Raw genomic sequence first — 13,997 nt, forward strand, 5'->3', positions numbered from 1 at the left:
TGAGCCGGCCAGGCACCCCTCAGCTGACTTTAAATCAAGGAGATTGCAATCAATAATACGGGTGGGCCTCTGAACTGTTGTGCTCAGGCTGCCACGGTAAAAGACCACAGACCGGGGAGCTTCAGCAGCAGAAATTTATTTCTCAAGGCTCGAAACCCAAGATCAAGGGGTCAATAGGTTTGGTTTCTCCTGAGGCCTCTCTCCTTGGCTCGCAGATGGCCTCCCTCTTCCTGAGTCCTCACATGGCCTTTTCTCTGTGCATCCCTCCCTGGTGTTCCTTCCTTTTCCAATAAGGATGCCAGTCCGGTTGGATGAGGGCCCCAACCCTGTGACCTCATCTAATCTGAATTCCGTCTTGAGAGATCCTATTTCCAAATACAGTTAGACCCTAAACAGAAGCATTCTGGGAGGACACAATTCAGTCCACGTCATTCTCCCCCAGTCAGTTGAAGGCCTTAAGAGGAAATATCAAGGATTCTCGAAGAAGATGGAATTTTGCCTCCAGACTACAACATAGCAATCCTGCCTCAGTTTCCAGCCTTCCATCCTGTGCTGCAAATTTTGGACTTACCAGCCCCTACAATCCCATAAACCAAGTCCTTAAATCCAATCTCTTTATGTCTGTCTGTCTCGATCTATCTACCTACCTACCTACCTATCTCACACGTATGCGGTATATAACTCAGGGTAGAATGGACTGGGGCTGAATGTGGGCCAATGTTGACTCTCCAGAGTAGCTCACTGAACAGAAGTCCTTAATCAGTAGGGCCTGTCTTTTGAAAGTGAGCCCCATTTGAGCCAGTGGAAACCCTTCTGTGTAATTTGCCTAGAAAACACATTTTCTCAGTCTTTGGTGATCAGTCCTTCCTGCCACTTTCTCTTGTCCGTGGGACTTCCAAATGATCTCAATTGTAACTCCGAGCTACTAATTAAGTCCGTTAAACACAGTGAGTTTTCTGCCTCCAGCAGTGCTATAGAAATCGAGGGTTTTGCTGGTAAGTGACTAATCTGCCTGAATATATTAATTGTTGCGTGAACTGCTAGAGCTTTGAGAACAGTCTAAAAACATCCTAAGAATACCTTGATAATGAAACATCTCCTCCGTGATTGCCCTTTTCATGGTCAGAAGAACGTGTCATACCCAAAAGAAAGCCTCCACCTGTATCAACACAAGCGTATCAAAAACAGAATGCATGGGTGTGCTTTCGTATTTGTCTCTGTGAGGACTGGCTGGGGTGTCTTACAGCAGTGACCTCCCCCCAGTCCCCAAAAGTGCCCGGTGAATGTCCAGTGAATGAACAAACGAACGTCCTTCCTCTCCCCTCCCCTCCATCCTTGATTTTGTTTTGAAAGAAGGGGAAGAGCTCCTTGGCTACAGGTAGTGCCCTTAGGTCTTGTGAGAAAAGTTTGGGGGAGCCGTTTAAGAAAGAGTCCGGAAGAACTCCTGCTGGGGCAGCCACTCAGACACCCCATTTTGCCAACTGAAAACCCCGCCCCGTGCCGCCCTGGCAATCTGTGGCCAAGGTCAGAACAGGAGTTCTTCCTTGCAAACGTTCAAGTGATGTAGGCTTCGCCATTAGGAGCAGTTTGACGGGGAGCTAAAACTCACCTCCCTGGGTGGGAGCAGACACATGAAAACTTTCAGAGAGGAAAGGTCGATCCAGTCCTCCAGCAAGAGGGCACCATCTAGAGACAGAGAGAGACAGTGAGAGACCAAGGAGCCAGTGACTGGCAAGAGCCGTCTAAGCATCGGGCGGAATGGTGAGCTGTTCAGGTCCTGGCATCTGGAGGGCAGGTGTGAGCTGGGCAGGGGGCAAAGGACACTCTGTGGAAGATTTGAAGTCCTGGGATGAACTGCGCCTCTCTCACAGTGATTTGGAGGCAATCCTGGGCCAAGGTCATGTGCCAGTGAGGCAGGGAAGTACAAACCTGCAGAGGCAGGGGCCTTGGGAAGAGCACCTGAGGTGGGAAAAGTGGTCAGGTGGCTTTGGAGACTGATAGGCCTGGGTTCAAATTCCAGTTCCAGCATATTTCTTGCCATATGGCTCTGGGTGCGTTCCTTACTTTCTTTGAACCTCTGTTCTACCGAGTGGGATTTAACCACGTCTCACAAGGCTGGTGTGAAGATTTAGGAGAAAATACGTGCAAACTGGTAAAGCGCTGTGCTCGGTGCATGGTGGGTAACAAGTGCTCACAACGTGAGTGTCCTTTCATCCTTTCTCCTGCTCTGATTTCCTCCAGGCTCACCTACACACACACACACACACACACACACACACACACACACACACGACAATGAAAAAATTCTTAGTTTTAAAGAAGTACCATTCTTACCTTAGGAGCCTTCAGACATGTCTTCCAACTTTTTTGGTTACAGACCACAGTCAGAAATACATCTGAACAAAACCACGTGTGGGCTGGTGGTGGAGAATGGGTGCAAGCACCGAGCTGCACCCCGTCACGTAGAACATGCAGGAATCACAGATCCAACAGCCCTGTCCTGTGTGCCAGAGAAACCCCTCTGTAGGCATGCCAGGGAAATGAGGGAGAAGGTTCCGGAGCAGCACTGTTTGTAAACACCCAATCTGGAATGACTCTCGTGTCCACCAGCCCCAGGATGGTGCCGGTATCATGGTGCAATTCTACGAAGAAAGCTACACGCCAGTGAAATGCTTGAGCTACAGGTGAACGTGCCGACGAGAGAAAAATCTCAGGAACACAGCCTTGAGGGGAAGAAGCAAATCCCAGGAGAACCCTTAGGAAGAGCTCAAAGGCAGACCAAACTCAGTGTTCTTCCTGATGTAGATGTGGAGGGCAAAACTGTGACCAAAGCCAGGGGATGATTACTGTAAAAGTCAGGAGTGTGGCTGCTTCTGGGGGCCGGGAAGGGGAATGAGGTGAGGAGGGTCAGACAGACAGTTTCTTTTTAAATTTTTTATGTTTATTTATTTTTGAGAGCAAGAGAGACAGAGCACGAGCGGGGGAGGGGCAGAGAGAGAGAGGGAGACAGAATCTGAAACAGGCTCCAAGCTCTGAGCTGTCAGCAGAGTCCGACACGGGGCTTGAACTCACAGACCGCAAGATCACGACGTGAGCCAAGTTGGACGCTTAACCGACTGAGCCGCCCAGGTGCCCCCAGACAGATGGTTTCTAAGGTCTCAGCTCTGTCCTCGTTCTCAGTCATAGTGGGGGAAACTCAGGAGTTGGTCTAATGAGTCTTTAAAATAGAAATTGTATATATGCTGCTGGGGGTTTAATACTACGTCACAGTTAAAATAAAGGTTAAAAAATAAACAGAAACACATTCGTGCCCCCACATCAGTACACACGTTTATGTATCTATGTGCGTGTGTTTATACCAAAATGAAAATTTCACAAAGAAACCAACCTTTTTACGGGCTGTGTACTCCTGTACGTCTACTCTATTCTCTTTGGTTCGATTCTATTTTCTAATGCAGTTGTAACCTACTAAACTGATTTCAGAAGCCCCTAGTGGATCATGACCACAGTTTAAGAACATTGCCTCAGCCTGATGACACATACCAACATTCCCCCTTGCCCAGATGCGAAAGGCCGTTTGAAATATTTGGCAAAGCCCAAAGTGGCAAAGACAGATCTTGTTCTTGGAAGGGATTTACCGCTTTTGATCAGCCATTTGCATTTCAACGGCACAGCTTTTCCTCTGGGAAGCCTTGGGGGGGCGGGTGCGGGGAAGTGACTGCTGGTTATGGTGCTGTCGAATCAGTCACCCTTGTCATGGGATTCGAACAGCCGAGGAAAGAGAAGGCTGAATGCAACAGTTTGGAGGCTGCGTCCCTGGGGTGCAATAACAGTGTTTCCAAGAGACAAACCAAAGCGCATCATCAGGAAATACACAATGGGCGCTACGTACCTAGGCAGCGGGGAGTGAGAATTGCAGCAGCGCATCTAAAGGACAGGAATGCTGAGATAAAAATGGAGTGGAACAGGGCATCCCCTAGAAGAGCATTTTGTTCAGTCGCTGCCCTGTGGTGGCTGGCAAATCATGTGGAGGGAGCAGCTTGCGGGGGAGGGAGCTGCTCGCTGGCCAGATAACAGAGCGGCAGTAGGAACAATCGACAGACAACCGGTGAGCACTCCTTTAGTGTCCGAATGACTCGGAATGTTCCTCTCCAGTGCTTCAGCGTCAGCGCTGCTTTTAAGGTTGAGCGTGACCCTGGACAGAACAAGCCAGCGCCCACAGCTCAGATCCACGTGAATCAAGCATTTGCTCTAAGAGACCAAACACCTGCTTCGAAGAGCTCACGCTTTCCGGGACCCCTGAAAGGGTTCCGCCTTCTGGCTTTCCTGGAGACTCCGAAGCTCAGCAAATGGTGACGTCCTCGCAGGTTCTAGAACCCAGACTAGAGTGGGAGCTGGGAGCCAACGGGGTGCTGTCCCTGGGGGCCCCAGCCCGTCTAGCAAAATCCCGTATGGGCTATTTCAGATGGCCTCTGCCGTGGGCGAGTATCAGGCCCCTTCTCCAGAGATTGGCCAGAGTTGGTTAGGCTCTGGGGGCATGTAAGTTCTTTGGGACATTCTGTTTAAGCCTTGAGAAGGTAAGTGGATGGAACATACAGGTGTTACTATGGGAGAGGTCAGAGTTAACTGCTGCCCTGTCCCCACCCTGAACCTCGAGAAGCCAGAGCAGAGATTCTGATAAATACCTGGCTGAGAGATAGGATCAGAACTGCCAGGAGGCAAGGAAATCATGTGGGCTCCAAATGATCTCTGTAGTGCTGTCAGGGTGGTCCGAGTCCCCCCTAATCATAGGGGTGGGTTGCGGTAAGACGAGGGCAGGAATGAGAGAAAATGAGAAAGAAGAAATGACAGAGCTCTCACGTTCCTCTCTTTTCTTGACAATCACTGAAAATTGCTAGCCAGAACAATAAAACGTAGGTTCCCAGATCCTTTTCATCCCAGCACTTCTCCCCCTAAGGAGGAAGGAGAAATGTTCTGCAATATTATTGGTGCTCTATGCACACTGTATCATCTTACGTGCAGAGGACAAGACCATCCCCAGGTGAAGTCAGTCCACATGTACTCAGGGCCTTCCTTTTGCATCAGGGTATATGGCAATGCAGGAACTTCAGAACCTTCTGTCCTTTGCAAGAAACCATGAGGGAGGATCTGCTGAGATGCTTGGAAAAGTATCGCCTCCATCCCTAGAAAATTGTTAATGCTTCTTTGTTTGTGTGGTGGATAGAAGGCTGCAATATTGCAGCTGTGTGTGTGTGTGTGTGTGTGTGCATCTGCTTGCATGCACATGTGTTTGTCCACAAACTGGAGACAGAGAGAGTACGCTTCTGAGAAAGACCAGAAAGGAATGGAAACATAGTCTGTTAAGCAAATGTTGACATAACCAAGAGCCAGAAATCACCTTGCAGCTTTTAGCTCACGGGGGGGGGGGGGGGGGGGGGGGGGCCTCTCCCCAATAGCTCGGGCTCTTGGCTCTTCGCCCAGTCTCTTGATCAGTCAAGCCTGCTTCTAACCTACTTCATATAAAAGACACATATATACATTTTAGGTGGCCCCTACAAAGGAAAATTAAGGTTTGAGAAGCTTTATGAAACAAAGACAATGTTTCACAGTAAGTACACATTTCTTGATCGTAACAGAAATTAAGCTGCTGTGGGTTTTCCTTATCCTACTTGTAAATGCATCCAGAGGGTAATAAGCCATGAGCACATCCAATAACTCTAATAATTGCATAATAAATAAGCATCGAGTCAGCACAGACTGTGTGAGGGAGCGAGGCCAACAGGCTGGAGCAGCACTTCCCCGTGTGGCACACAGGCAGGTTGATACAGATCAAGGAGGAAGTGTTAGGACAGCCCTCTATAGATTTCCTGACCTTGGCATTTGTCCAGGACGCGCAGCTGCAAACAAACTCCTAAATGCACACGTAGCACACGCCGCCGACCTCCTTGCAGCTCTAAATGAGCCTGCTGAAAATGTGCTTGTTTTCGTGTGGGCTTAAGACAGCCACTGGCAGCTGCAGGGCAATTGCCTGGAGTACTTAGACCATCACAAAATTGGATGGCTTCTGACTTCAGCATCAATCAGCTTCTTCCCTGGATTAAAAAAAAAAAAAAAAAAGTGTGTGTATGGCAGGGGGAAGGGGCGGTGGTGGAATTAAGTTATTGGGTTAGAAGAATTAGCATAATGGAAGGAAATGAGCTACACAAAGTGTATGAATTCACCGCCATATATAACTCACTCCCGGAAATTTTTTTTTTTCCTTTATGATTCCTGGCAGATTTGGCCCGATGATTTGGGGCATGTCTGAGGCTCCATTTGAATCTGAGGTAAGGGAGAGTGGAGTTCCTTCACTAAAGAAAGATCTACAGGGAGTCTGCGAGTTGGGAAGGCATAGCCCGTACGTGTGATGGAATGCGTAGCTCACGCTTGTTGGGGGAACCCAAGGAGGGGGTCCTACCTAATCACGGAGCCAGCCTCCCTCTCCCAGGAGCTGCCAGCAGGGAGACCATGGCCCCTTTAATAAAAACACCTAGAACTTACCTGTGCCTGTGCTCCTTGGGAGCCTACAAGAGGGAAAGAGGCATGGGGCCTGCAAATTATTGTACATTCTATTAATGTTACTAGCATGTCCTTCAAAGGAGGGACAGAGCACCAGGATATCATTAGAAATGGAAGGCGTAGTTTCTGTTTGAGTCCACAATGTAAAACTATACTATGAAAACAGTTCTATGGATATGCATATATTGATCTAACAGTTCCCTGTATTCATTTTAAAAATTTTTTAATGTTTGTTTATTTTTGAAGGAGAGAGAGACAGAGAGCGAATGGGGGAGGGGCAGAAAGAGAGGGAGACACGGAATCTGAAGCAGGCTCCAGGCTCTGAGCTGGCAGCACAGAACCTGACACGGGACTTGAACTCACGAAGCTGCAACATCATGACCTGAGCTGAAATCAAGAGTCAGAGGCTTAACCGACTGAGCCACTCACATGCCCCTAGCCTGACTACTTTTGAGATCACAAGATTCTTGATATAATCCACTCCTCTTATTCTCTCTTGTGGTTTTTTTTTTCTTCTTTTTTTAATCTTTGTTTATTTTTGAGAGAGAGACAGAGTGTGTACTGGGGAGGGGCAGAGAGAGAGGGAGACACAGAATCCGAAGCAGGCTCCAGGCTCTGAGCTGTCAGCACACAGCCTGACGTGGGGCTTGAACTCATGAGTTGTGAGATCATGACCTGGGCCGAAGTCGGACGCTTAACCGGCTGAGTCACCCAGGCGCCCCTTCCTTGTATTCATTTTACACACTCAGCATAGTACTATGTACACAGGGCCTTTGGCTGATGATTGGAGGAAGAGGAGAAGGAGAAAGGGGAGGAAGAGATGTTGATGATGATGATGCCTTGGAACGGCTTGGTGCAATCTTCTGTAAAAGGGAGGGATTAAATGATCTATGCTAGATATTGTAATCTATGAAAAAACACTTTACTGTTCAGTCCAAAAACTCTAGGAGTATTGTGCCTTGCAGTGTTGGGAGTGTAATAGTTGAATAACAAATACCTATGGGTTGATCTTATGAATCCATTTAATAGGTTGTAAGTGGAAAGATTAAGTCTGCTCCACTGTCAGCTTATTACCAGTGAGGGTCAGAGAGAAACTGACTAGGCAGAGTCCCAGAATAATGGCAGGTCCTTGAATGAATCCATTGGATTCCTAGCTAAATTCACCTTTTCTACCATGAGGGGAAGAGTAAAGCATCAAAGCAGTGACGTCAAGGATACCAGAGCCAACTCCTTCCTTGAGAAGGGGGAATCACACACATCCATTAAACCATTGGGAGATTGAAAATCAACTTTCTTTTTTGAGAGCTCCAACTTCTTGTTCTCTCTGTCAGTGGAAATGAGTAAATGTGGAATGCCTACTGTTCATTCATCCATTCATGCATTTGTTCATTCAATGATTTTTTTTTTAATATATACTGAACATCTGCTGGGTACCGTCCATGATCAATGCCAACCCAACTGAGAAACTGTCAGTGCCCTCGGGGAACTCGCAAGCTAGTAAGAGTTTAAGAAGTATTCATATATAACTACAACACGAGGCAAGATAAGGTGACCATCTTGAGAGAGACAATAAAGGCTAGTCGATGCTCTGGGAGGGTAGAGATACGGCAAGAGAACAATCTATGACCTCCATTGTTGTATGAGAGTGGGGACAGGGAAGAGGCCCTTCGGGAAGCTGGAGCCAACCTGACACTGCAGATAAATGGATGGCATGTCATCCTTCCTCCCCACAGCTTCCTTGTCTACCCATCCTGACTCACTAGTTGTTGCCTTTTTGTGAAACAGAGTGGCATTTGTGATCCTGCTTTGTGTTTCGGGATCTAGAAGCCGGAGGCTACCTCAAGGGGTCTTAACATTTGTGCAGTCAGGAGACAAAAATCTCTCATTACAGCTCAACAGCCCAAAAGAAGGGCAGGGTAACATGATTGCATGCTGATTTTCTGCCACAGTATCCAACCTGCTAAGTGTTTTCTGGGTTACCTACACAGGCACTCAGGGTGAAGTGTCCCCGCGTTATCGAGAAGTAACATCATTTCAAGCCCTGCCACGGCATACACTAAAAATATCAGATCTCATGATCCGCCCAAAGGAAGAAAACTATCAGCCCTCCTTATGGAAGTACATACCCACCTGTCAAGGTTTTCTCAGTGTTACCTTGGGTTCTATTTCTGACTTCAGGTTTTAGCATTAACCCCAGAACCTTCTTGATGAGTTCATGTTAGCAAACGTCCAAGAATTACAGTCCTTATGATAATACAGGTGCCAGGGTGCCTTTGGGGGTATCAGGTAAGTGGCTGCTCTACCTTGCAATGGCTCACAATCTAGATTCTTCAGAAAGAGCTGTCCAGGGTTGGCATCTGCTAATAGTTTCTTTTTTACAGAAGAGTGAAAATCAATCTGAGGGGATACACTCAGCACTGATGTCAAAATGCCAATGGAAGGTGAAAAATAACAGAAGTAATGTTGAGGACAATTTTCCTCCCCAGATGTCATGATGATCCTCCAGAATTCACAGCACTCCCCCTTCTAATCAAGAACGGGCAAATTGCAGAGCGGTAAATATTATCTAAGGAAGGCATTTCCCCCCTTATTTTTTCAGGTATACAAGTAATCATATGTTCAGTGTAGAAAAATAGAAAACACAGATAAGTAAGAAGAAATAAAACAACCAGCCAAAATTCTACTACCCAGAGAAAATCACTGTAAATATTTTGGTGTATATCCACTGCTATCAATCGAAAATTTATGTCCCCCCCACCCCCACTCCAGGTCCAAATTCATATGTTGAAACCCTAACCTCCAGTGTGATTAGGAGGTAGGGCCTTTGGGAAATGATAAGGCCATGAGGGTGGAACCCTCATGAATGAGATTAGCGCCCTTATAGAACAGACCCCAGAGCTCCCTCCTCTCTTCCCCCATGTGAGGACACCGGAAAAAGACTACCATCTATGAATCAGGAAGTGGGTCCTTGCTAGACAATGAACTTGCTCATGCCTTGATCTTGGACTTCCCAGCCTTTGGAACCATGAGAAAAACATTTCTGTGGTTGATTAAGTCACCTCGTCTATGGTATTCTACCATAGAAGCCCGAATGTACTAAGACATCTCATCAAAACTTTTCCATATGTTTGTGTGTGTTTATTTTTTAATGGAATTAATGCTATATTTAATACTTACTGATTCACTGGGGCACCTGCGTGGCTCTGTCGGGTTAAGCTTCCGACTTTGGCTCAGGTCATGATCTCATGGTTCACGAGTTTAGAGCCCCACGTTGTGTTCCACGCCGACAGCTCAGAGCCTGGAGCCTGCTTCAGATTCTGTGTCTCCCTCTCTCTCTGCCCCTTTCCTGCTCACACTCTGTCTCTCTCTGTGTGTCTCAAAAATAAATAAAAACATTAAAAAATACTAGTGATCTACTTGTCCTAATATATTATGAATATCTTTATATATTTTTATATGCACACATGTACATCATTTTATTATCTTTAATGATTAAATAATTCTATTTTCTTTCTTTTTAAAAAAAAATTTGTATGTTTATTTATTTTGAGGAAGAGGGAGACAGAGCACAAGCAGAGGGAGGGGCAGAGAGAGAGGGAGACTCAGAATCTGAAGCAGGCTCCAGGCTCTAAGCTGCCAGCATAGAGCCTGACGTGGGGCTCAAACCCATGAGTTGTGAGATCATGACCTGAGCCGAAGTTGGACACTTAGCTGACTAAGCCACCCAGGTGCCCCTAAATAATTCTATTTTCTTTTTCTTTTTCTTTTTTTTAAATTTTTTAATGTTTCTTTATTTTTGAGGTAGGGGAGGGACACACACACACACACACACACACACACACAGAATCTGAAGCAGGCTCCAAGCTCCAAGCTGTCAGCACAGAGCCCGACGCGGGGCTTGAACCCAGGAGCTGTGAGATATGACCTGAGCCAAAGTTGGCCCCTTAACCAACTGAGCCACCCAGTGCCCCAAATAATTCTATTTTTAAGATGAACTGTAATTCATTTATTCAATCCTGTATACCTTTGGACATTTAGGTTACTTACAGCCATTCATTGTTAAAAGAGTATCCTTTGTATGTTTCACATACTTATCTGTTACTTTCTTAGGATAAACTTCTTAGACCAGAAATACACACTTTTGAGGCAGTTGCTCTGTATTTCCCAACTGTACTCCAGGACATCATACTGATTTACACTTTTAGCAACAGCGTCTAAGAAATCCTCTTTCCCTAGACCCATGAAAGGCACCTTTTAAAGTCCTGTAGGTCATCTTTGCCCTTGGACTCCCAACACTCCCTGACAGCAGCTTACAGAAAGAGCTCTGCACCACTCGTGTGCACCAAACAAAGGAAGATGGGCAGGAAGCCATAAACTGGAAGACTAACTGAGAAGCGCTGTCAAAACAGTGAAATTTTGCTTAAGAGAAAGAAGAAAGAGAAGAACAAGGTGTCAGCCTGAGATATGTGGCTTGGTTCCCTCTTGCCTTCCCTTCTGTTTTAAAAGCAGCAATGCTTTCTGTTTATACAGCTCTTCTGAGAAAGTTAGATTACCCCCGGCAAGGTTTCAGCTTTCAACCCTTTTCCAGATTTGAGTAGAGTTGATATCTGTGTGCTTTTACATAGATTATTATAGCAAATCCTCCCTACGGCTACATTTTTTGGTGCAGGTATGAACATCCACTTTGCTAGGGTTTAGAACCTCTGGTCCCCAGTCTAGTGCTCCCTTTATTTTTTATTTTACTTTTCTAAGGTTTTATTATTTATTTTGAGAGACAGAGAGAGAGAGAGAGAGAGAGAGAGAGAGAGAGAGAAAGGACCCAAAGCAGGCTCTGCACCACCAGGGCGAGCCCAATGCGGGGCTCGAACTCATGAACCGTGAGATCAAGACTTGAGCCGAAGTCAGACATTTAACTGACTGAGCCACCCAGGCGCCCCCAGTGTTCCCTTTAAATATTCCACTCTTTCACTTAAGATTTAAGACATTGGAATAAATACATATTATTAGCCCCAGGATCTATGGCAAAAATTGCCATTTTTACATATTTCCTGCTATCAACTTTGGTCACGCTTTGACTTTTTCCTGAGGAAGGGTACAGCGCAGATCATGAAAACAGCGAAATCTGGTCCCAGCTATTCTACAGATGCCATGACATTAACTGCATTAATGGGACCCTCTTCACTGTGTGAGTGACTCTCTAGGGTCACGGTTACTGATTCGTGAGGAGATACCAAAGTTCGGACAGGGCTCTAAGGGGCCCTGCCATGGTTAATTTTTCTGTCAACTTGGCTAGGCCATGGTACTCAGATATTTGGTCAAACGTTATTCTAGATATTTCTGTGAAAGTGATTTTTTTCCCCAGTGAGTTAACATTTATATCGGCAGACTCTGAGTGAAGCAAATTACTCTTCACAAGGTGGGCAGGCATCATCTACCCAACCAAAGGGCTTAATAGGAAAAAACCAACCTCCCCGGAGAATGAGGAAATTCTGCCTCCGGACTGCGTTTGGACTTGAACTGCATCAAATCTTCCCTGCACCTGCAGGCTGCTGGTCTGCCCTGCAGATTTTGAACTTGCAGCCTCTACAACTATGTGAGCCAATTGCTTAAAATAAGTTCTATTTTCTCAGATAGATAGATAGATAGATAGATAGGCAGAGAGACGATATAGATACAATTATAAATATACATATGGATCCTTGCTTCTGTTTCTTTGGAGAACCCTATTTATAGGCCCATCGTCAACTCGTGACAGAGCTTTCTGGTCAGGGTTTCTACCTTATCTAGTGTCACTCCCAAAGTCAAGAAGCAAGCATAGATAAACTAACTCCATTCCATCCTACTTTTCAAAGACAAGTTCAAATGACAATGATGGAATAGTAAGGTCCCAGGTGCTGTGCCAAATTCATAACCCAACACTAGGGGGTTGGCCTTGGGCCCACATTGACAGAAGAGGAAGCTGAGGCCTGGGGAGGCTGAGTTCCCCGCGGTTAACCTTGTCAACGTGACTCCAACTAAATAGTATGAGCAGCTCCAGGTGGCGGGCCTGGGGTTCAGATCCAGGTTCGGCTGGCCTGCCTGACTCCCAAGTTCAGGCTTTCGACCTCTATGCCACCCTGCATTGTTGTAAAAGTGGTTTGGCATTTGAAAAAACATTCAGTACCAACTGGGCAGGAGCAGGGCTCTAAATTCTCTTTACTTGAGCGCACGTGAAAACCAACGAAACATTGTCCCAGGTTCTGAGCACACGAAATGACGTTCTGGACGGAAGAGAGTCTTTCCCGGAGCCGGTGCGTTCAGAGCGTCTCCACCTGGAGAACAACTGAGATGCTCCACATGTCCCACTGATCGTTTCCAAACCTCTGTCTTCATGTCCAACTCTGACCCCTCCCTCATTACCTGCAGAGCTGGGCTCCTGACTCAGCTCCTCCCAGGCTGACCCCAGGGGGGTCACCCCGGTGACCCCAGGGGGCCGCCTTCTGGCCAGGTAGCCTGCTGGCTGCACTACCCGTTGGCTGAAAATATCTCTGGCACATTCCCCGGACCTGCTGTTCTCGCTCTCTTCTCACTGCCACACTCTCCTTCCTTGATCTTCTTCCTCTGCAGCTAAAAAGAACGGAAGCAGGAGTGAGGGGGAGGAGAAGAGGAGGGGAAAGACCGAAGTATCCCTTTCCTCTCTTCTTCCCGCTCAAGTCCAGACACAGTGAAAACCTAATAAGCATCTTTCAGCCTTGTGAATAGATGCCGCCGTAACTGTCACAAGAAAACGTCAATGTGTTTTAACACTCAAGGGGACGGAGCTCTAAGAAGGCCCCGTCTACCGCTGTTTGGAGCCATGGAAGGGAAAATGACAGGATGACAAACAGGCACCGGACTCCTATTGGGGTCCAGGCAGATTAGAATATGAAACACACCATTTGCCCTTCCTTTTACTGATGACGCTTCATGTGTTATGGTAGTACGTTCACCCAGAGAATATTCAATATTTTATAGCATCCGTCCCTATTTCCCTAGGAAAGATTTACGGAATCATTCTGCTTCTTCATTTCCACTGCTTTTCCCCTCCCCCACCCGCCGCCACAGAAGCAGCTGCTGTTGCCTTGGCAACGTTACAGAATAAACTTGTTGCTTTTGGACCATCTGTACCCAACCTGAGCTACGTTGAGGCTGTTTGTTTCCTCTTCCTGTTCGTCATCCACCAAAAGTCAGACTTCGTAATTCACACGCTGAATTACAGACCTGTCTCAAAGCTAGAAGGGCCAATTCATTCCTCTGGTTTCGGGTTTTCCCGTAGGACCCTTAGTCAAACATATGCGGCTGCCAGGGAGTCAGGACCCCCCCAGCACATTACAACCCAACGGGGTTAGTCCATGTTATGGCAGAAAACAGAATCTCCATGGATGGAATCACAGGGCTACCGTGTAAAAAACAAGTACTTT

At 46.7% G+C, this 13,997-nt stretch overlaps 2 long non-coding RNA genes across 2 annotated transcripts; one reads left to right on the forward strand and one right to left on the reverse strand.

Moving 5' to 3' along the window:
- Positions 1-4,502: 4,502 nt before the first annotated feature.
- Positions 4,503-6,490, forward strand: LOC122230962. The gene is made up of 3 exons (XR_006208012.1): positions 4,503-4,577; positions 5,546-5,608; positions 6,278-6,490. It is a non-coding gene; the product is annotated as an uncharacterized LOC122230962 (long non-coding RNA).
- A 6,251-nt stretch (positions 6,491-12,741) lies between these two features.
- LOC122235008 lies at positions 12,742-13,604 on the reverse strand. The gene is made up of 3 exons (XR_006213097.1): positions 13,473-13,604; positions 12,958-13,164; positions 12,742-12,869 (listed from the first exon to the last, which is right to left on the reverse strand). It is a non-coding gene; the product is annotated as an uncharacterized LOC122235008 (long non-coding RNA).
- Between the last annotated feature and the right edge of the window lie 393 nt (positions 13,605-13,997).

Source organism: Panthera tigris, chromosome A1, assembly GCF_018350195.1.
Source record: "Panthera tigris isolate Pti1 chromosome A1, P.tigris_Pti1_mat1.1, whole genome shotgun sequence".
NCBI classification, from domain to species: Eukaryota; Metazoa; Chordata; class Mammalia; order Carnivora; family Felidae; genus Panthera; species Panthera tigris.